Source organism: Lithobates pipiens, unplaced genomic scaffold (assembly GCF_037356315.1).
Source record: "Lithobates pipiens isolate NorthernLeopardFrog02 unplaced genomic scaffold, aLitPip1_a1.2 Scaffold_18, whole genome shotgun sequence".
Taxonomy (NCBI): domain Eukaryota; kingdom Metazoa; phylum Chordata; class Amphibia; order Anura; family Ranidae; genus Lithobates; species Lithobates pipiens.
This window is the reverse complement of record NW_027507758.1, coordinates 279,961,881-279,987,168: the sequence shown is the minus strand read 5'-3', so window position 1 is coordinate 279,987,168 and position 25,288 is coordinate 279,961,881.

Below are 25,288 nucleotides of genomic sequence, written 5' to 3'. Positions count from 1 at the left end.
GATGGAGATGGGGGGAAGGCGACACTGAGGACACAAACACCACCCAAAGGGTGATGAGCAGTGCCTCTTATTCGGTGTGGCCCTCCTCCCACAAATCTATGAGATCATCGATGGCTTGAAGTTCATCAGAATCAAAACTGTGTTGTTCAACAGAAGTATTGGGAGGGGTATGCTCACCTGACAGGGGATCATCATAGATTACTTTAAACATTTGTTTTCTCGCAAAAATATGTATGTCTTTAATCATCTGAAGTTTATCACTGGGCCAAACGGACCCCTATTCGGTTTGCACCAAAACTTTCGAACACTGCGAAAATTTGGATCTGAGTAGCGAACCCTAATAAAGTCAATGGGACCCAAACGTCAAAAATCAAAAGTGCTTCTTTTTTCACACACCTCAAACTTCTTTTTTCACACACCTCAAACGTGCGTCCACACAATTTTTATGGAAACATAAACGCCCAAGAATTTGCTATAGTCAACTTACGAGCCCCAAAACCGTAGGAGGTATAGGTTTTACGGATCTCAAATTATATTCTCTAGCCTGCCAAATGGTCAGAATCATTGACTGGTCAGCTCATGGGCTGGATAAGGATTGGGTCAATATAGAAAACGCTTTCTCAAACCTACCCATCAAGCACACGCCCTGGATCCCTACCTCCTCTGTACCTAAGGCCCTAAAAGAACATCCCCTTGTTCATGCTACTCTAACTAACTTTAAAGAAGCTTGCAAGAAATTCAATATCTCATCCAACCCGGGGCCCCTCATGCCTATCCGGCTTAACCCTGCGTTTCCCCCTGGCATGTCCGTAACCTTTCTTAAAGATAATTGGACACATAAGGAACTGCTTGCACATCAGTTTTACAAAAATGGGGAAATCCTCGACTATACTGCTCTCCCGACAGATAAAGACAACCCCCCCCCCCGTGCCCAAATGGTCTTACTTTCAAATACGCCATTTTCTCAAACGGGTACATAGAGAAACTGAACTCTCTAGGCAGCTGACACCTTTTGAGACTCTCTGTTCACAAGCCTCACCCCAGCGTCATCTAATCTCGACGGCCCACTCACTCTTCTCCCAGTCCAAATCACCAAAAAACTGGAAAGCTTGCCTAGCTTGGGAAAGGGATCTGCAAATGGAGATCTCGGAAGAAGAGTGGGAAAAAATCTTTCTCATCACGCATAAGGGTTCCCTGAACGTGAATACCCAAGAGAACAACTTCAAACTTATTTCCAGATGGTATCGAACACCTGATCTAGTTAATAAGTTTAACCCAGAGATACCTAACAAATGCTGGAGATGCTTAGGTAATGATGGATCCCTACTACACATATGGTGGTCATGTCCCAGTATCCAGAACTTCTGGGCCCAGGTGAACAGCATATCCAGTTCCATTACTGACAGCCCTATTGATTTTACAGCAGCCCGCATGCTCCTCCATCACACTTCAATCCCAAACCGCACATATATGAACTCCCTAGGCTTGCACCTGCTCAATGCTGCCAAACTTTGCATCCCAATCTATTGGGGGTCTCCCACTGTCCCCTCCACATATGACTGGTTAAAAAGGGTAGCAAGGATAGCAGAGATGGAGGAACTCATTTACATTGCTAAAGACTCCCCGCATAAATTCGCACAGATCTGGGATAAATGGACACGTTTTCGAAGCTGTAACTCCTTAAACTCTGGGATCAATCCGACTAGCCCTTCACTTGCTGGGCAATCGCCCGTCTGATCTGGGGAATCGCCCCGCCTTAACTCACAACGCTTGCTCGGTCCCAGGTCATATGGGCCAGGCTGCTTTATCGTTCCCTCTCCTCATTCTGCACATGGACAACTGGGGGAGTCCGGAGAGAAGATCCCCTTCCGAACCTATGTATCCACCACCTACCCCCCATCCCCTCTTTTACTATCCTCTCTTTCACACCCCTTCTTTCTTTCTCTCACCCCCACTATCCCCCCTCGCCGGGGGCCGACCTTTGACGCAGATGCCCATCCCCTCGAACGGTTGACGGCTTCCTACTGACTAGGTGAACCCCTCTCTGGTCCCCTATGCCTCCCTTCCAGCTGATGTATTACCGCCCACTCACCACTTCCTTCCAATGGATCTCGGGGGAGCAGACCGATTACTATAGGCGACTGAATATCCCCGAGACAAGAGACTTACCCCTGAAAAGACACCCCTTAACACTTACTGTAATTGCAATCTCGGCAGGAAACGAAAAGGTGTAGAGACGTAGGGGGAATAGCACTGAGTTCAGTTCGAACAAGAGATGCTGGGACAAATTCACCTCAGGTCCTAACTTTGACTCTAAGTTCTGTTTGACTGTTCACCTGTATTATTATTCTCATTGTAACTGTCTGTGATACCGATCTGTACTTTGTCTATTTAGTACATCAAGTCCAGCTTGTTATACTTTTTCTTTGAAAATAAATAAACATTTTACGGAAAAAAAATAAAATCAAAAGTGCCCATTTTTAATTCTTATATGTAAGTAATTGGGCATACAATGGTTATAGGGGTCCTGGTCCTGCCCTGGGGGACATGTATCAATAAAAAAAAAAGTTTGTGAAAACATCATTTTTAAATGAGCAATTTTTTTTAAAAAGTGAAAGCATAAAAATGAAAAATTCCTTCCAATATAGTGCCTGGGGGGTCTCCTTAGTCTACCTGTAAAGTGGCAGATCTGTACCACGTTTAGAATCTGCTTCAGCAATAATTGCATTTATAAAGCCAAAAATATTTAATTTTCCCTGCAAGCTTCCTTTATTTTGCTCAGCAAAAGATAGGAAGCCAGTGTGTATGATGAGGCCACAATGTAGTGCGCTGGGTTTGCGGGGCCCCCTGTCTTGTGGTCTCTGACTAGGATTGGTGGAGGTGGGTATTTATCTTTGAAGCTATGACGGATGTTTTTAAAAATATATTTGTACTTTTATATACGGTATATGTATACTTGTTTTCCTTTTTATATTCTATAATTGACGATAATTTCTTTGTATTTGTATTTCATCAGTGCTAGAGCTGTGTTAATATTGGTGGTCCTAAATAATCCCTTGAGGAAGCCAATACTGGTGAAACCTGTTGGCATATAACACCTATTTTTGACCATCTTTGCCCTTGTGGGACACCAGCAACCAGTATGAAGATAATTGCATATGCTCTGTCAATTATTGAACCTCTTTTCTATTTTATATAATAATGAAGAATTATAAAAAATGTTTATTCTATATGCACATTTGATTATTTGAGCACTACTACAATCCCATCTGCTTATTTCTACTTATTTTCAATACTCAGAATGAGGTGCATTATATTTTATAGTTACTCAATCCACCCCTCTGCATAAGGGAAAGGATTTTATCTGCCAAAGTATTTTTCTTTCTCTCTACCCAGTTCTGAGATTTACCCAGATTCGCCATAGCAAACAGCTCTGTCTGGCAGTGCAGAAGGTCTATTTTTTCCCTGTGTTTGGATAATAAAAGGAAAAGCAGAATACTGTAGACATGTGCGATTCGTTTCGTACGAATTTCTCAAAATTCGTACATTCGGGAGGATCCGAAATACGAATTGCCGTGCGTCCAAATTCTGTACGGAATACGAACTTTTGTTTACGAATTCCGGATTTCGGATCATTGTTTTTTGCGGCGTTTTTTTGCGGCGTTTTTTTGCGGCGTTTTTTACCACGATTTGCAGCGTTTTTTACCACGTTTTTCAGTCATTATGCTTATTATGACTTGCAGAAGACTTCTGTGATAGAAGTCAATGTAAGTTGCCAGTGAAGGACTTTCATCCTCTATGGGCAGGCTGCCAAGAAAAGAACAAAATGATACAATGTTTCTTCTTCAATGGGCTAAACTCCGTGTGTAGAAGTTCTCAGTTTAACCACTTCCCGACCAGCGCACGACGATGTACGTCGACAGAATGGCACGGGCAGGCATATTGGCGTACATGTACGTCCAATATTCGTTGCCGCCGTGCCATCGGGAGCGCGCCGGCGGCGGCGCGCTCCCGCGCTGGTCGGGACCCCCGTGAGTCCGGTCGCGGGACCCGCGGACTCGATCGCCGCGGGCATCCCCGCGATCGTCTCACGGACCGGCCGAATGGAGGAAATGCTGTATAAACAACATTTTCCCATTCTGCCTAGCAACTAGTGACGCTGATCTCTGCTCCATGTGATTGGAGCAGAGATCAGTGTACACTAAATGAAAGCCCAACCCCCCAAAGTTAGTAACACACCCCTAGGAACACTTAACCCCTACACTGCCACCCACTGGTTAACCCTTTCACTGCCAGTGTCATTTACACAGGAATCACTGCATTTATATAGCAGTGATTACTGTATAAATGACAATGGTCCCAAAAATGTGTCAAAAATGTCCGATGGGTCCCCGACAATGTCGCAGTCACAATAAAAATCGCAGATCGCCGCCATTACTAGTAAAAAAAAAAATAACAAAAAATTATTAATAAAAATGCTATAAAACTATCCCTATTTTGTAAACGCTATAACTTTTGCGCAAACCAATCAATAATCGCTTATTGCGATTTTTTTTACCAAAAATATGTAGAAGAATACGTATCGGCCTAAATTGAGGGAAAATTTTTTTTTTTTATATTTTTGGGGGATATTTATTATAACAAAAAGTAAAAAATAATGCGTTTTTTTCAAAATTGTCGCTCTATTTTTGTTTATAGCGCAAAAAATAAAAACCGCAGGGGTGATCAAATACCACCAAAAGAAAGCTCTATTTGTGGGAAAAAAAGGACGTCAATTTTGTTTGGGAGCCACGTTGCACGACCGCGCAATTGTCAGTTAAAGCGACGCAGTGCCGAATCGCAAAAAGTGGTCTGGTCTTTGACCAGCAAATTGGTCCGGTCTGAAAGTGGTTAACCAAAGACTAAATCTTTTTTGACACTTGTTGCTTACAAGTAAAAATCCAGTATTTTCTGCTAGAAAATCACTCAGAAGCCCCAAAAATGATATATATTTTTTTAGCAGAGACCCTAGGGAATAAAATAGCGGTTGCAGGTGTCTTTGCGGTATGTCACGCTGCTAATGTCAGTGCTTTCTAGAGGTCGACCGGAAAAAAAAGGGCTAACTTGCGTTTGAAAGACCTCTGCGCAAATATCGCGTCACATAAAATATTGCAACAACTGCTATTTTATTCCCTAGGGTCTCTGCTAAAAAATATATATATAATTTTTGGGGCTTCTGAGTGATTTTCTAGCAGAAAATACTGGATTTTTACTTGTAAGCAACAAGTGTCAAAAAAGATTTCGTCTTTAAAGCGGAGGTCCACCCTAAAGTGGACCTTCTGCTCATCGGAACCCTCCCCCCCTCCGGTGCCACAATCGGCACCTTTCAGGGGGGAGGGGGTGCAGTTACCTGGATAATCCAGGTAACTGCACCCACTTCCGGGATAGCTCTCTGCGGAAAGGGGCGTAACTTACGCCCCTTTCCGCAAGTGCCCGCCCTTTCCCGCAAGTGCCCCGCTGCCTGCTGGGAAACACACAGATCCCAGAGGCAGCGGGGAGCATCCTTACTGCGCAGCGCGATTCGCGCATGCGCAGTAGGGAACCGGGAAATTAAGCAGAAAGGCTCCATTTCCTGATTCCCATACCCAAGATGGCGGCGGCAGGACCCGACAGACGACCTAGAGATCGGTTTCGGGTGCCGACATCGCGGGCGCGCTGGACAGGTAAGTGTCACTATTTTAAAAGTCAGCAGCTGCAGTATTTGTAGCTGCTGGCTTTTAAATAAAAAATAAAAAACACGGAGTCCCGGTGGACTCCCGCTTTAAATGGTTAAACTGAGAACTTCTACACACGGAGTTCAGCCCATTGAAGAAGAAACATTGTATCATTTTGTTCTTTTCTTGGCAGACTGCCCAGAGAGGATGAAAGTGCTTCACCATGTCTTCAGGCAACTTACATTGACTTCTATCACAGAAGTCTTCTGCAAGTCATAATAAGCATAATGAGCAATGTTTTTGCCTTTAAATTCATGGTAAAGAACATTCGTACGTAAATTTGTATTTCGTACGAAACAGAACGGAATTTCGGACACGAAATACGAATTACGAATTAATTTTATTACGAATCGAAACGGAACAGAACGAAACAAATTTTTTGACGGCGCCCATGTCTAGAATACTGCTCCTCTCTCTGTTAAGCCTGGCACACATGTGCCAAATATTGCCCAGTATTGGCCTGGTTCAACAGAAACCAGCAGATATTCCATGTGTACAAATATTACTCGCTAAATACCTTTTCTCATCAGCAGTCTTGTGACTTATATCAGTGTCCGGCCAAGCACTGGTTAAACCTTGTAAGAGTAGAGTTTTCATTCTCTACTGACTATCCTATGAGGCTGCATGCCCCCTTGACTTTCTGTCTGGACAATGCTGATTGGCCCGTGCTGATCATATGCACCCTCCCAAAAAAATAAATTTAAAAAAGCTGAGCATGTGCAGAGTGCCTCCTAGGGCTCTGTTCTATCAGCAGATGGATTAGAGACAGTAAAAGAAGGGGAGGATCAGAGAAGACAAGATATTTACACAATATGGAGGATCAACCCCTTAGGCCGCGTACACACGGGCGGATTGTCTGGCCAACTAAGTTCGTCAGACAATCCGACAGACAGTCCGTTCAAAATTTGCATTAACGGACTTGACCACACCCGATGAGCAGACAGTCCACTGAAAGCGTGCGCGATGACGTGTACAGCACGTACGACGGGACTAGAAAAACGACGTCCTATACACTGCAATGCAACCTTCGGCCGTGTAAATCCTTTCTGAGCATGCGCCATACTTAGTCCGTCCAACTTGCCTACACACGAGCGGACTGTCCGCTGAAACCAAGTTTGGACGGACAAAACCAAGTTTGGACGGACAAAACCAAGTTTGAACGGACAAAATTTCGGAAATTTCGTAAGACTTTGTTTGTCAGACAGTCCGCTGAAAAAGTCCGCTGAAGCCCACACACGAGCGGATTGTCCGCTGAAACACGGTTCAGCGGACTAAGTTGGACAGACAATCCGCCCGTGTGTACGCGGCCTTAGTATAACAAGCATGCCTTACTGCAAATACATACTGATTTTACTGTTGTGGGTTTAGTAATACTTTATTATGAATACAGAGCTGCAATAATTTCAAACTTTTATATCACCCTGGAGTTCAACTTCAAATGTTACCTTTTTTTTGTGTCCCATCTGGTCTGCTGTAGGTATGAGGTACATTTTTACTTAACCACTTGCTTACTGGGCACTTAAACCCCCCTCAGTCCCAGACCAATTTTCAGCTTTCAGTGCTCTCACATTTTGAATGACAATTACTCAGTCATGCAACACTGTAACCAAATGATTTTTTTGTCCTTTTCTTCATACCAATAGAGCTTTCTTTTGGTGGTATTTGATCACCTCTCGGTTTTTTATTTTCTGCGCTATAAATGAAAAAAGACCGAAAATTTTGAAAAAAAATGAATTTTTCTTCGTTTCTGTGACAAAATTTAGCAAATTAGCAATTTTTCTTCATAAATTTTGGCCACAATTTATACTACTACACATCTTTGGTAAAAATAACCCAAATTTTTGCATATTATATGATCTGTGTGAAATTTATAGAGTCTACAAGCTATGGTGCAAATCATAAAGATTTGCAAAAAAAGATCACATCTGATGTACTAAGGCCTATCTCCATTCTTGAGACCCTAACAAGCCAGGAAAGTACAAATGACCCCTTTTTGGAAAGTAGACATTCCAATGTATTTAGTAAGAGGCATGGTTAGTTATTTTAAGTTGTCATTTTTTCCCATAATTCTTTGCAAAATGACGATTTTTTTTATTTATTTTTTTTTCACAAAATTTTCATTGTAATAGCTTATTTCTCCCACACGGAATGTGCATACCACAAATAACACCCCAAAATACATTCTTCTACTCCTCCTGAGTATAACGATACCACATGTGTGAGACTTTTACACAGCCTGACCACATACAGAGGCCTAATTTTGAAGTAGCACCTTCAGGCATTCTAGGAGCATAAATTACACATTTCATTTCTCAACCACCTATTACAGTTTTGAAGGCCCTGGAACACCAGGGCAATGGAAACATCCAGAAAATGACCCCATTTTGGAAAGCTAACACCCCAACGTATAATCTATGAGGCATAATGAGTCTTTTCAATGGTTCATTTTTTTCCAGAAGTTTTCGGAAAATGTGGAAAAAAATGAAAACGCATTTTTTTTTACACAAAGTTGTCCGTTTATAAGATATTTCCAACGCATAGCATTTACATAGCAAAAATAACACCCCAAAATACGTTCTACTACTCCTCCTGAGTATAACGATACCAAATGTGTGAGACTTTTACACAGCCTGACCACATACAGAGGCCTAATTTTGAAGTAGCACCTTCAGGCATTCTAAGAGCATAAATTACACATTTCATTTCTCAATCACCTATTACAGTTTTGAAGGCCCTGGAACACCAGGGCAATGGAAACGTCCAGAAAATGACCCCATTTTGGAAAGCTAACACCCCAACGTATAATCTATGAGGCATAATGAGTCTTTTCAATGGTTCATTTTTTTCCAGAAGTTTTCGGAAAATGTGGAAAAAAATGAAAACGCATTTTTTTTTACACAAAGTTGTCCGTTTATAAGATATTTCCAACGCATACCATTTACATAGCAAAAATAACACCCCAAAATACGTTCTACTACTCCTCCTGAGTATAACGATACCACATGTGTGAGACTTTTACACAGCCTGACCACATACAGAGGCCTCATTTTGAAGTAGCACCTTCAGGCATTCTAAGAGCATAAATTACACATTTCATTTCTCAATCACCTATTACAGTTTTGAAGGCCCTGGAACACCAGGGCAATGGAAACGTCCAGAAAATGACCCCATTTTGGAAAGCTAACACCCCAACGTATAATCTATGAGGCATAATGAGTCTTTTCAATGGTTCATTTTTTTCCAGAAGTTTTCGGAAAATGTGGAAAAAAATGAAAACGCATTTTTTTTTACACAAAGTTGTCCGTTTATAAGATATTTCCAACGCATAGCATTTACATAGCAAAAATAACACCCCAAAATACGTTCTACTACTCCTCCTGAGTATAACGATACCACATGTGTGAGACTTTTACACAGCCTGACCACATACAGAGGCCTAATTTTGAAGTAGCACCTTCAGGCATTCTAAGAGCATAAATTACACATTTAATTTCTCAATCACCTATTACAGTTTTGAAGGCCCTGGAACACCAGGGCAATGGAAACGTCCAGAAAATGACCCCATTTTGGAAAGCTAACACCCCAACGTATAATCTATGAGGCATAATGAGTCTTTTCAATGGTTCATTTTTTTCCAGAAGTTTTCGGAAAATGTGGAAAAAAATGAAAACGCATTTTTTTTTACACAAAGTTGTCCGTTTATAAGATATTTCCAACGCATAGCATTTACATAGCAAAAATAACACCCCAAAATACGTTCTACTACTCCTCCTGAGTATAACGATACCACATGTGTGAGACTTTTACACAGCCTGACCACATACAGAGGCCTCATTTTGAAGTAGCACCTTCAGGCATTCTAAGAGCATAAATTACACATTTCATTTCTCAATCACCTATTACAGTTTTGAAGGCCCTGGAACACCAGGGCAATGGAAACGTCCAGAAAATGACCCCATTTTGGAAAGCTAACACCCCAACGTATAATCTATGAGGCATAATGAGTCTTTTCAATGGTTCATTTTTTTCCAGAAGTTTTCGGAAAATGTGGAAAAAAATGAAAACGCATTTTTTTTTACACAAAGTTGTCAGTTTATAAGATATTTCCAACGCATAGCATTTACATAGCAAAAATAACACCCCAAAATACGTTCTACTACTCCTCCTGAGTATAACGATACCAAATGTGTGAGACTTTTACACAGCCTGACCACATACAGAGGCCTAATTTTGAAGTAGCACCTTCAGGCATTCTAGGAGCATAAATTACACATTTCATTTCTCAATCACCTATTACAGTTTTGAAGGCCCTGGAACACCAGGGCAATGGAAACGTCCAGAAAATGACCCCATTTTGGAAAGCTAACACCCCAACGTATAATCTATGAGGCATAATGAGTCTTTTCAATGGTTCATTTTTTTCCAGAAGTTTTCGGAAAATGTGGAAAAAAATGAAAACGCATTTTTTTTTACACAAAGTTGTCCGTTTATAAGATATTTCCAACGCATAGCATTTACATAGCAAAAATAACACCCCAAAATACGTTCTACTACTCCTTCTGAGTATAACGATACCACATGTGTGAGACTTTTACACAGCCTGACCAAATACAGAGGCGCAACATGCAAGAAACACCGTCGGCGTTCCAGGGACACATAGCCTGCACATACCAAGAATTACACCCCCAAATACATTATGCTGAGCAAAGGGTAAAGAAAAGATTACCTGTGGTTTTAGAAGCGCAGTTGTCCACAGGAGGATATCACTGGTCCAGGCAGCAGGCAGGGACTTGGTCAGCAACAGCGAACACAGTTTTTCAGGCAGCAGGCAGGGATACTGTCCATATTACAGTCCAGGGTTAGTGCAGAGATGTCAGCAGTGCCAAAAATATTGGTCCTGGTAGTAGGCAGGTCCTTGTGGTGTGGTCAGTGCGGCATGATGGCAGTAAGTCCTACAGGCAGCAGACAAAAGTAGAGCCTCGTTCAGGACAGAATGGGGATAGGGGTAGAGGCTTCTCCCTCCCAAATCTCTTTGAAGCCTCCGAGTCTCCAGACCCTAATCTAGGAATAAGAAAACAAAGAAAATTGTTTTCTTCTTCCAGAAAAACTATACTGGAGCCCCTCACATATGTGAGACCCCGTGTTGAATCCCACTAGTCCAGTTGCAGAATACAAGATCAGTCCAAGAGGCAGGCAAATATCGTGGTCAAACAGTCCAAGGTCAGTTCCAGATCAGGCAGAGATATATACAGAATCGTTAGACAGAAGCATGGTCGAATAACAGTCCAGGGTCAGTTCCAGATGAGGCAGAGGTATGTACAGAATCGTTAGGCAGAAGCGTGGTCGAATAACAGTCCAGGGTCAGTTCCAGATCAGGCAGCGGTATGTACAGAATCGGCAGGCATAAGAGTGGTCAAATAACAAGCCAGGGTCCGTTACAGAGCAGGCAGTGGCATAAGGGGTGTGAAGGTGTATGAAGGCAGGAACTGAGGATTATGTTTACCATACTTCACTAAAAATTTATTGAAGTATGGTAACGCCGAAAACAGTCGCCTATACAGAGGCCTGGTTGGGAAGGACATTGTGCACAATAATAAGATGTGTCTTTTCTGACTCCTGCTTTGGTACACACCTTACATCTTTTTTGGCGTCTTTTGCCTGCTGGTGCGGGGGGAATTTTATCCGGAAAGTGGCGCTCGGAGAGTCGACTTACAACGTCTGATCGGATATTTTCTGGTGGGCCGTTTGGGAAAATAAGGGCTGTGAAAACTTCCTCCTGGTAGCCAAAGAAACGTTTGGGGTTTTGGGTGGCGTTGCTGTAAATTACATATGAATTGTAAATGGCCAATTGAAAAAAATAAATTACTACTTTTTTGTACCAATGATATGTCCGTCTTGAGACCAGATATGGTTCCATCATTTGGTCGTTGAAGTCGACTCCTCCCATGAACAAATTATACTCTGAAATACATTTGGGTTTCTTTACGGGGCCATTCCTTCTGGGGATTTCTACGAAGGTATCGTTGTGGATAGAAGATAACATGTACACATCTCTTCTGTCCCTCCACTTCACTGCCAGAACCTCCTTGTTTCTTAGACTTGCGGTTTCTCCTTTCCGCAGCTTCTTGTTCACCAGACTTTGAGGAAAGCCCTTCCGGTTCTTTTTTACAGTGCCACATGCTGGCGTCTTCTTCCGGTGAAGGTTGTGGAACAGGGGCAGAGATGTGTAGAAGTTGTCTACATAGAGGTGGTAGCCTTTATCCAGTAGGGGGTATATGAGGTCCCAAACTATTTTTCCGCTGGATCCCAAATAATCCGGACAATTAGGGGGCTGTAGCTGGGTGTCCTTCCCTTCGTACACCTTGAAGGAATATGTGTACCCTGTGGCTCGGTCACATAATTTGTAGACCTTCACCCCATAGCGGGCCCTTTTGCTGGGCATAAATTGCTTCATCCTAAGCCTGCCACTAAATTTAATAAGGGACTCATCCACACATATGTGTTGGTCCGGGGTAAACAATTTGGGGAATATTTCAGAAAAATAATTTAGTATTGGTCGAATTTTGTAAAGGCAGTCAAAATTTGGATCATTTCGTGGAAGGCATTGGGAATTGTCACTGAAATGTAAGAACCTCAGGATCATCTGATACCTGCTTCTGGGCATTACCGCGGAGAAGAGCGGTGAGTGGTGGAGGGGGTGGGTTGACCAGTAGGTACGTAATTGGTTTTTTTTGTTGAGTCCCATATTAAATGTGAGGCCTAAAAAAAGCTTGAACTCCTCCACCGTTAGGTCTCTCCATTCGTAGGGACGGGCATAATAGGAGGTTGGATTTTGAAAAATACATTGTTGTGCATACAGGTTGCACTGGGCCACAATTGACGCCAACATGTCCTCCGTAAAAATTAAATTAAAAAAATCGATGGGGCTAAAATTCTCCGTGTCCACCTGGACTCCTGGCTGGGTGGTGAAAGGGGGAACATTGGCCTCTCCTGAATTAGGAGGAAGCCACAAGGGGTTCTGAAGGGCATAGGGAAGGCCAGCATGGCTCCTAACCCTTTGGGGCTGAGATGACACCCCACTGGTACTTGGCCTTTCTTGCTGGGGCACTGCGGTGCTGGTGGACGGCATTGTGGTGCTGGTGGACGGCACTGCGGTGCTGGTGGACGGCACTGCGGTGCTGGTGGACGGCACTGCCTCACTAGAACGCCTTCGCTTGATGGGCCGGATAACTTCCTCCTCGGATTCATCAGTCAGTGTTTCACTGCTGAGGACTGGCTCATAAGTTACGTCGGCTTCAGAATCCGAATCCGAAAAGGAATCGGAAGAGGAGAGCTCCCCGTTGCTCTCGTCGGCCGCGGAAATAATTTGGTACGCCTCCTCAGCGGAAAAGACGCGTTTAGCCATTGTAGCACTGATGGGCACTGATGAGGTGGCACAGATGGGCGTTTTTGAGGTGGCACAGATGGGCGCTTTTGAGGTGGCACAAATGGACACTGATGGGTCGGCACAGATGTGCACTGATTTATTGCACAGATGTGCAGATTTGTTGCACGGATGTGCACTGATGAGGCGGCAGATGGGCACTGCTGAGGCGGCAGATGGGCACTGCTGAGGCGGCACAGATGGGCACTGCTGAGGCGGCACAGATGGGCACTGCTGAGGCGGCAGATGGGCACTGATGGGTCGGCACAGATGTGCACTGATTTATTGCACGGATGTGCACTGATTTATTGCACGGATGTGCACTGCTGAGGTGGCAGATGGGCACTGCTGAGGCGGCAGATGGGCACTGCTGAGGCGGCAGATGGGCACTGCTGAGGCGGCAGAGATGGGCACTGCTGAGTCGGCACAGATGGGCACTGCTGAGTCGGCAGATGGGCACTGATAGGTCGGCACAGATGTGCACTGATTTATTGCACGGATGTGCACTGATAAGGCAGCAGATGGGCACAGATGGGCACTGCTTAGGCGGCACAGATGGGCACTGCTTAGGCGGCACAGATGGGCACTGCTGAGGCGGCACAGATGGGCACTGCTTAGGCGGCACAGATGGGCACTGCTGAGGCACAGATGGGCACCGATTGGTACAGATGGGCACCGATTGGCACTGGCTGGCACTGGCTGGCACTGGCGGGCACTGGCGGGCACTGGCGGGGCACTGGTGGGCACTGGCGGTGCACAGATGGAGCACTGGCGGTGCACAGGTGGGCATAGGTGGGCACAGGTGGGCACAGGCGGTGCACAGGTGGGCACAGGTGGGCACAGGTGGGCACAGGTGGGCACAGGTGGGCACTGGCAGGGTAGATCTGGGCACTGGCAGGGCACTGGCAGGGTAGATCTGGGCACTGGCAGGGCACTGGCAGGGTAGATCTGGGCACAGGTGGGGTTTTTATCCGTTTACTGACACTTTTACACTCACAAAACACATTCGGTCTCCTCACACGCTATCGCTGTGTGAGGAGACACGTTCGGCAATGGGTGATGATCTCATTTGTTTACATTTGAGATCATCACCCATTGGAGGAGGCGATCGCGCTGTAAACGGCCGCTGTGATTGGCCGTTTACAGCGATCTGTGATTGGCTGTGTCCAGCGGACACGGCCAACACAGATTTTCCCCGATGCGCGCTCCCGGGAGCGCGCGGGGAACTCTTAAAGGGGACGACGTCAATAGACGTAGTCCCGAAAATTGAGATCCGCGCTATACACGTCATTTTACTATAGCGCGGATCTCAAGTGGTTAAAGAATAAGTACACCTTTAGGAACATGTTACACATGTTATACCCATTTTTAGGGCGGAACATGTAACCCAGTGATTCTCAACCAGGGTTCTGTTGAACCCTAGGGTTCCTCCAGAGGTTGCTAGGGGTTCCTTCAGCATTGGGCAATTTCTGCCTCTCAGATAAGTTCCCACTGACACCATTGATATTTTTAGCTACAGTATCTGTAAGGAGCTAATTCTTCCCAGTGAGAGGACCATTCCTCTCACTGACCATCACACTAATGTATCACGGGTTCTAGATTTCTAATTTTTAGTAGGGGTTCCTCAAAACTGGAGAACTATTTCAAGGGTTCCTCTGTGTTGAAAAGGTTAAGAAAGGCTGATGTAACCTGTTCTCATTCCTGCAACCGCCAGACCTCCCCCTCCCCAGTCCTCTGCCTCTTCTAGTGTCTCTTTCTGGGTTGCTGTCACTCTTTAAAAAGAAATGTGTCTGTGCAGGGCTGCACCTGCCCAAATACATTGTTCATTCACAGAGTTCTCTGAATGGGAAACTACAAGTACCAACTTTGTTTGTGGCTGTTGGCTTGTAATTCTCCATTACCTATCATGGCTTTATAGGCTTCAATTAAAAAAATTAAATAAAATGCACATTTTTTTTCCTGCAAAATGATGTGCATAAATGTATTTTTTTTTTTTTAAAAGAGGAGCGTATCCTTTAATACATACTTAATACATTTTTACATACATACAAATGAAATAAAACAACTGTATATAACAACAAAAGCATGCATGTCTTAGTCTGTCCTTTTTTAAATGTTTTACCATAAAACTTGCATAAATAGACTCATATGTCAGCCCATGTAAATATATAATAAATAGAAAATTCTAGATGAGGAAGGCCACAAACAGTCCATCAATTTTCATTGTCTTTCAACTCACAAAAGGATGGTTACACAAATTTCACTAATTAATGTGTGCAGCATTGTATGTACAGTATGTAACGAGCAATAAGACATGGTTTATTTAATTTGATCCGCTATGACAAGGGCCCAGCAGGAGCAAACTGCACATTAGCACTGCTGAGAGTTAGGTTAAATGGGATTTTGTGGGGGGGGTTTTTCTGTTGGGCAAAACATTTTTTTACTGTACAATTCAAGCCTGTCTCATTTTTGCTACCCACTTTTGACATTCTGTGCAGTAATGTGAATAAGCATGCTAAATTAAAGTGTTTTGTCTCATGCTTCTGGATTTTTTTATTGATTAAACCATAATATTTCAGTGTTGGACAGAAGCTGCATGAAATTCAACCCAATCCTTTTTCAATAGTTTTCAGAAATAAACCATATTTAAAATGTACTGTTCTGTAGTGCTATAATAAAAGTGTAACTATATTCTCAACTTTGAAAATGTTCATTTTTTAAATAATTCTTAGATAAGAAGTTTTGTAACACTAAATAGTGCAGCAAAAGAAGATATGTATAAAGCAGCCAACCTGATTGTACTGTCTGGAAGTAAAGGGCCCACACAGCTCACTGCCAGTTACAGTGTAGTGTTACCATCATTCTTAGTTGTATTTTTGTCACATACCTGACAGTAGAGTCTAATGCCCCGTACACACGATCGGAAGTTCCGCCAGCAAAAGTCCGATGAGAGCTTTTGGTCAGAAAATGCGACCGTGTGTATGCTCCATTGGACTTTTGCTGGCAGAATTCCAACCAGCAAAAGACTGAGAGAGACTTTATTTTTTGGTCGGAAAAAGTTCCTATCCGAAAATGCATTAGTCTGCATGCAATTCAGACGCGCAAAAACTCACACATGCTCAGAATCAAGTACGAGACGGAAGCGCTCGGTCTGGTAAAACTACCGTTCGTAATGGAGCACATTCGTCACACTGCAACTTTTTAAATAGCTTAATGCAGCGCATTCAGTTCTTCTTTATATTGCTAGAAGATTGAAGTTGTTTTGCTGCTCGTATTTGTTAGGAATCTTCTCTTGTGATCAGTCAAAACTCCAGATGTATTGAGAAGCAGATAGAGTTAGTTAAGACAAAACAATACAAAAAGTTAATACAATAATGTGCTCAGAAGTAAGTTTTTAAAAGTCAGTCTCAGGAATATTGTTTTTCTAATAGTCACACAATAAACATTTAAAACTTTTCTAACATTCCCTCATATTTGTGTCCAAATATTTTCTCAACACATTTCGATGATAGTCCCTGTGTTATACACTTTCGGACTGTATGTCATTAAGTTGAGCTTCAATGTCCACATAGGTCTCCTCAGAGGTAGAGAGGGTTTGATACATTGTTCTTGAGACTGTAGTGTCAATTAGTTTTTTATGAAAGTCCTCGAATACAGGGAATGCAGCAGCATCCACAAGTGACCAAAACAGCCAAAGCCACAGCGATTGAGATCAAACATGATGTGATAAATCCAGTCCATTTACCGAACCATCCTTCAAGCCAGGTTGTGAATGGATCATTAATACCTGAGTTTTCCGCCAATTCATTCGATAGCGCAGTCAGTCCTTCCAAGGCTCTGGTCACTGTCCCTCCAGGAGCTGTATTGTTAGGGATAAAGGTACAACACATGCTACCAAACATTTTGCATACCCTCCTCTTTCAGCTAGGACCATATCTAAAGCCATTCGGTTCTGCCAGGCCATTAGAGATGTGGGGGCCAACTATTCTGCTAGGCCCTTCACAGCATCCCTAGTATAGTTTACAAATCGTTGTTGGTTATAATATAGATAATTAATCCAGTCAACATTTTTATTTATAGTCACCCACCAGAGAAGAGACTCAAACCCAGCTGTCACCTGATTCCTGGCTTTAAACTCATCCGGCACCCCGCGAAGAACCCCAATCTCATCTATGTAGATCTGAGAGTGAAATGACCCCAAGGGAGAGGTGTCCCTCTGATACTGTCGGTGACTCTTAGTCCACGGGTATTCTGACAGGATTCTTAGGGGCATAGCTAGCTGGACCATAGCGCAATCCCCTCGGACATTGGCCGGTAGTCCAGCTCGCAGTTTCTTATCCCCACACATCCACCAGACATCAGCTCTCTGAATGTCATGTTCAACCCAGTCACCATTTTCCGTGTTAATCCTCTCCACACAGTAGTCATCGTGTAGTGACCCAGGATCCATCGCGCTATGGTTCCCTGGGAGTGCAAAACAAGTAAAGTTGCCCGGATAAGCTGTAACTGCTGGAGGTATCTGAGGTCTCTGTACTGGGGGAAACAACAAACTCAATGTGTGAAGTAGAATTTGTTTCATGTTTATAGCTCTTATTATACAATCGCAACATACATTTTAAACCTTCTGGATCTGTATTGTGATCTAGAGGGAAAGGAACTGTTGCTAAATGTGGTCTGGCTCCTGCACAAACTAAACAGTTTTAACCTCAACCATTCTAACCACTCATTTTTTTCTTGGTAGCCCGTCTCCAAAGCTATGGCATCTTCTATTGTTACATTAGTGAATCTTATAGTTTTACTCAGAACTTCTATTTTAGTATGGCCTTCTTCTTTCCCTTCTGAGTCTACCTTTTCCTGTTGTCTGGTTTTATTAGGTGGTAATACCTCAAGGAAAAATGTTCCTGAGGGGTCAGTTCCTGACACCCATGCTCCCATGGAATACAACCGCTGATCTTTCTTCCTCGGCTCCTTTAATGTTATTAATAGTTGGTTACAGTTCTTACTATGGCAAAAAAGAAGGGGCGGGGTTAGTGGGACTTTATATGAGGTAATGAATGGGTAACTTCATCTACCTCCATCCCTGTTATATGCAAAGAATTTGCAACATTGGCAAAAGGAATGTTGGGACTTTATATGAAGCGCAGCTAAGAAGATAAAGGTTAAAATCACGTGATCATGGGCTCCAAACATGTAAACATTACGTCAAAAAATGTATAATAATAACATGGTAGTATAGTTCAATAGAATCTGAGTAATTTAATATATACATAATAATGACATATTGCGTAGCTAAAAATATAAATAATAATACAAAATGGTAATTATCGTAATATACAATTCATGGACAACATGATTTAGTTGATGATAGTAAAATATAAAATCAGTCTATAGGTAATAGAAACGTTGGTACAGGATAATGTAATTATATTAATTCATAAGCAACAATCATGTAAACAATGAAAGAAGTAAATAAAATGTAATGATAAATAAGATTAATAAATAAAAAATAAATAGTAGTAAAAAGTGATAATAAAATTAATATCACTAATTGCAGAGTCTCAAGATCACGTGATGTTGAAGTTGTAGCATAAGGCTAGGGCTCTACGGGACTCCCACTCATCAGGAGCAGTAAACAAGTACAAGGATCTATAATAAGAAAGTAGAAGGTCACAAAGTGAACATTTGCTGGACAAAAAGGAAAGAGAGGCAAGAGTGTACTCAAACATTCTTACCTATAATTACGTAAAAGTATAATATAGTTCAAAATGGAGGACGAACTGGGGTAACAGAGCCTCCCCCGGAGCTGAGGCTACACAGATAGAGCCACATCGAGGCACAGGGCAGCAGCAAAAGGAGCACCAAAAGTGAGTGTTTCATGATGAGGTGTGTGGATACCATTAAGTTGTGAATTTTCTGTGGAAAGAGTGATTATGGTTAGTGTATACAGCCTATCCATGTGCCCAAATATGCAACAAATATAATTAAAGAAAACCCTGTGAAAAACTGGTAACCAAAGAATGTAAATATCAGTGACCTGAAAAAAATGGGTTCTGTACCTTAAACATCCCAGTAGGACATCGTGAGAACCGGTGTATGTGAAGAGGGAAAGGTAGTGTAGTGTGTGCTCCGTCAGCACACCGTCCCCGAGCCAAGAAACGGCCATAGTGTGCCGCCAGCACCACGCAGCGTTATGAAGCAGAGGGAGGAGGAGCAAGGCCAGCCCCTGGGCGTATGTCGTCACTAGGCAGTTGGCGCTCCATGTTCTTCCTCGTATCAAACGCAGGTGGAAAAAACAAAGCACACCGATGTGCATGCGCCCAAACAACGCCGCCCAAAAATGCGCGGCGTCACGTGGCGCCACACCTGGCGTGCATGTGATGTGGTGCCGATGCGTGAGTGGCGGCACCCGCCACCTCAAACTCATAAAAGGAAGGCGGGGGGGAAGCCAAAGCACGCATCGCAAATCCCGGGGATGCAGTCCCAAACGTCCGCAACCACGATACAGTGTCAATAATAGAAAAAAAAAAAAACTCCTAAATGTCCAGCAAGAGTCAATCTATAATAAACCAATAAAAATTAATTTATTAATTGCACCATATGCTATCTTAAATGCTGTGCTTCCATCCCTATATTTGGCAAAAAAGAAGGGGCGGGGTTAGTGGGACTTTATATGAGGTAATGAATGGGTAACTTCATCTACCTCCATCCCTGTTATATGCAAAGAATTTGCAACATTGGCAAAAGGAATGTTGGGACTTTATATGAAGCGCAGCTAAGAAGATAAAGGTTAAAATCACGTGATCATGGGCTCCAAACATGTAAACATTACGTCAAAAAATGTATAATAATAACATGGTAGTATAGTTCAATAGAATCTGAGTAATTTAATATATACATAATAATGACATATTGCGTAGCAAAAAATATAAATAATAATACAAAATGGTAATTATCGTAATATACAATTCATGGACAACATGATTTAGTTGATGATAGTAAAATATAAAATCAGTCTATAGGTAATAGAAACGTTGGTACAGGATAATGTAATTATATTAATTCATAAGCAACAATCATGTAAACAATGAAAGAAGTAAATAAAATATAATGATAAATAAAACTAATAAATAAAAAATAAATAGTAATAAAAAGTGATAATAAAATTAATATCACTAATTGCAGAGTCTCAACATCACGTGATCTTGAGACTCTGCAATTAGTGATATTAATTTTATTATCACTTTTTATTACTATTTATTTTTTATTTATCATTATATTTTATTTACTTCTTTCATTGTTTACATGATTGTTGCTTATGAATTAATATATTTACATTATCCTGTACCAACGTTTCTTTTACCTATAGACTGATTTTATATTTTACTATCATCAACTAAATCATGTTGTCCATGAATTGTATATTACAATAATTACCATTTTGTATTATTATTTATATTTTTTGCTACGCAATATGTCATTATTATGTATATATTAAATTACTCAGATTCTATTGAACTATACTACCATGTTATTATTATACAGTTCTTACTATGTGTGCAGGGGGAGTTGGCCGCTTTTGTGATTATGAGTCTCTCCTTTATTCCACTCTTTTTAGCCCCTGGTTGATTATACCCCCAATCTTGATGCGCTGTAGTCCACAGGGCCTGATCCCATGCTTGACATCCTGCTCTATTCCAGAGCCATCAGATATATTTATCTGCCCATAGAAGTCCTCTAGCCCCAGTAGTATCCCCACAATCTGCAATCTGACAGAAGTCTACCAGTATAGTGCTAGTTATTCCCTATATAAAGTTTTAGATTCAATGCTTTTCCTGTTCTTTCCTAATCCAAAGGTTCCTCTGTTCTTCCATAACGTATAACCCCTCTTATGGATTCCTCTCCTAGAGTCACCAGTAACCCAAGGATAATTACTCTCCCTTTCATCCTAACCAGCTACAGAGTTCCAGCGGATAGGATAGGGGAATTGGAAGGGGAAGGAGACTTCACCGGTTTGAGACAAGTCCCACCTTGTGTGAGACCTCCCTTTGTAGCTGGATTTTCTGAACCTCTTGTAGCCATCTGGCCCTATTCTGCCTGTAAAACCTTTTTGTAATGGGACTGGTGAATCCAGGTAGACCTCTCTGCAAGCCTTATCGCAGTAGGGGTAGTTAAGAGGACTTTGAAAGGACCATCCCACCTTGGGTAGTACCACTGCTTTTTTCTTATTACTTTTTATTGAGACCCCAATCTCCCACATGCACCTTTTCATCTTCTTAAATTGGACCTTCTAGACCAGAACCAGAGGGGTCTCATAGAGGAAGAGGCACAGGTGGTTTTAGAGGAAGGATTACTCTACAAAATTAGACAGTGCAACTAGAGCACTTCCACCCTGTGTACAAGCACTGTTAGCAGCAGCGGTATAGTGGTTAGCACTCTCACCTAGCAGTAAAAAGGGTCTCTGGTTCGAATCCCAATCATGACACTACCTGTCTGGAGTTTGCATGTACTCCCTGTGCCTGCGTGGATTTCCTCTGGGTGCTCTGGTTTCCTCCCGCACTCTGGGGACATGCAGGTGGGTTGATTGGCTTCTGTCCTGGGTTGGCCCTGGTATATGAATGGGGACGTTGGATCCTTGAGGGTAGAGACCAATGTGAGTGTGCAATGTACAGGGGTAGGGGCTAGATACTCATTCAGGCTGAACCGGATGGACTGGTGTCTATATTCAACTTTACTAACTATGAAAGGTACCACATGCAGTGTCTGTTATCCTGCTACAACAAAAGATATCACATTTGAGCCCAGCACGACCCCTTTCCTGTATGACAATACTCTTGACCACAACCTCACTTAACAATACAGAGGTGTACTACATTAAACCCATCCACACGACTACCACTTCCTACTGATGGTCATAAAACATGACTGCGCTGCTGCCATCACTGAAAGGGTACTGCCACAAAGTGATCTGAAAGATATACTGTTATCTAACCCTGACATGGCACTTTTTGTTGATGATTTTAGTAAGAAAAATCCAGATGGCACAAATGCAGCTGGATATGTAGTAGTGACACAGGATGAGATTTTGGAAGCTGGGCCACTACCAAAATATTATTCAGCACAAGTTGCAGAACTTGTAGCACTGACAAGAGCATGCATACTGTCAAGGAAAATCCGTAACCATATACACTGACAGTCAATATGCCTTTTCAACAGTACATGTTTTTGCACAACAATGGAAAAACAGGGGGATGGTCACCTCCAGTGGTAAACCAATTTCACACACGGACTTCATTTTTGAACTCTTAGATGCAATACCGTTACCAAAAAAAAAAAAGGCTTGCAATCTGCAAATGTCAAGCACACACAATATATACAGACCCCATCTCAAAGGGAAATAAAAGGGCAGATGAAGCTGCCAAAAAAGCGGCACAAGAAACACATAAAATAATGACAGAACGAGAAATCCATAGAGATAGATCATACAGTCCTTACTGATATGCAGCAGTATTGACACATGGAGTAACTCATGTGTCAAACAGGGGGATGACTGAGATGTTTATTTAAGGTATGTACAGTCTATGGCTTCACTAACTACTAAAAAAGCTTTTTTGCTGTCAATGTCTTATATGTGCAAGACACAATGCTCAGGGAGGCATAAGACCACAGAAAGGGAAGTTCCCCATACAGCAATATCCATTCCAACACATTTGCATGGATTTTATTGAATTAGACAAATGTGAAAGGAAGAAATATTGTTTGGTAACCAGGCACCCTGACCAAATGGGTGGAGATATTCCCGACAGGAAGTGCAGATGCACAGACAATTATAATGGACCTCATTTTGTAATTAAAAATATACAACATTTGACAGAAGTGATGAGAATTAAAGGGAAATACCATTGTGCCTATCATCCCCAATCAGCTGGATTGGTAGAAAGACATAATGGCATTCTAAAAAGCAAACTGAGAAAAGCTATGGAAGAAATAGGTAAAAATAATTGAATGTATTGCCTACTAGTAGCTGTGACCAGTATGTATATCACACCCCCAAAAGAAGCTTTAAACCCATTTGGAATGATAAGGCTATATAAGATACCCTTACAATCAAATGAAACACCTACTGAGCAGTCTGAGCACACACCAGCAGAATACATGTCTAGGTTGTTAATACAAAGACATACTAATGATTTTGGTTCTGGCTCGAAGAACCAAAAATTTTAGGAATCTTCTCTTGTGATCAGTCAAAACTCCAGATGTATTAAGCAGACAATTTATTTCTGATGTGGCCCACAAAAGGGAGACATGCTTACAGGACAAGCTGCAGAAAACAGTCTCACAAAAGAATAATGCCTCCCTCCTCCTCATACCCTACAAGAATACCACCTCTATGCTTCTATTGGCTGAGGAAACATAAATAACGTTGTCATGGTATGAACTGGTACTTTATTTTGATATTCGTGTTCCTCGTACAATATTAGGTTATCATATGTAGTTAAACCTAATCATCCTACACCTTACTATGGAGTTAGTTAAGACAAAACAATACAAAAAGTTAGTACAATAATGTGCTCAGAAGTAAGTTTTTAAAAGTCAGTCTCAGGAATATTGTTTTTCTAATAGTCACACAATAAACATTTAAAACTTTTCTAACAGTATTCACACAGCGTTCTCACAAATGTATTTATTTATTATTTCTCGTGATCTCCTGAATATTCTTTTTTGTTTTTCAAGCCAGATCTCCATAATAATTTTTAGAATTTTTTTTATTGTCATCTTTTCTTTTTTTAAATCGAGAACTTTCAAGAACAAGAAGTTTCCACAACAACATTATTATCTTGTATTTTCTAACCTCAAAGAGGTTGTTTGGTTTTCCTTGTTAATTAGACATTGTATTTTTGAAATGTACCTGCCTACTCACAAACAAACTATCCTATTTGAAGAAAAACACATAGCCAAGTATTTTCATATCAAATAATCTCCATTTATTGTGGCTCATAACAAAATAAAAAGGAAGGCAATGCTGGAGAAACTGCTTGAGTTTGCGAAGCCTTTGTACCCCAGGGCACACATCAACACTTTGTAACTAAAAATTGGTACCCTGAGAAGTCCATAGAATAGGGAGTACAAGCTGGTCCAGGACTCCCAGAGAACAGGAACAACAGCAAATTACATATATGTCCCCAGCATGGGTCCTCTGTCAGACCAGACTGAACCCAGACCATCACTTTCTTGTCTTCCCTGCAGCCTTCCATCCACGCTTCCCTGCAGCCTTCCTTGGAGGTTGTGACTCTGGAGGTGGACTTGTGGCAGGAGGAGGATGGGCGAGCATAAATAAGTGCATGTTATCACTCATTTGGCCTCTCAACCCCTTCTGAAGGGCCTGAAAAATAATATTCTCACACATGAGGCATTGGCCCTCCTCCATTTGCTGCAATTTTGCAACTACATAGCAGACATAGACCTCTTCAGCGTCGGGGGGTGTTTTCAGGGCCACACTAGCATCCTTAATGAGGCCAGTGCTCCCTCCTACACATTACTCCCCTTCCTGGCACTTTTTGTTGTAAGGTGGAGGGGAGGCACCTGGGATTAGGTGAGGCTACTGGGCCTGGCCACCTCCTGGCTGACATTTACCCCCACCTTCTGGCTGACACTTACCCCTGCCTCCTCCTGTCTGCCACATTCCAGAGCCTCGTCCTGGCTGAGGTCTTCCTGTGTATGAAAAAGGGACATAGTTTTAGTTTTTGGTTCATCAATCACACACAGTTCTCAGCTCATGACTGTTGCAAATTGAATGTTAATAAATAGAAAGGACTATCATTCTGACCCCAGCATTTTTCTTTCTTGTCTTGTCACAATCAATTTTGGCCCCTACTGTCTATTGATATGTAAAACACTTTGTTAAATCATTCATTTGTTATCAATAATAACATCTAGTTAACATCAATAATTTTCGACAATAAATGTTAAAAAAATACTATACCTGGCTCCAGCTGGGCTCCTCAACTTCTTACAGGATGGAAGGCCCAGGTTGGTCCTCGGAAGCCTCAGCTGGGGTTGAGGGAAGGGTGGATGGAAGTGTAGAAAGTGATTCCCTGGCTTCAATCTGGTCTTC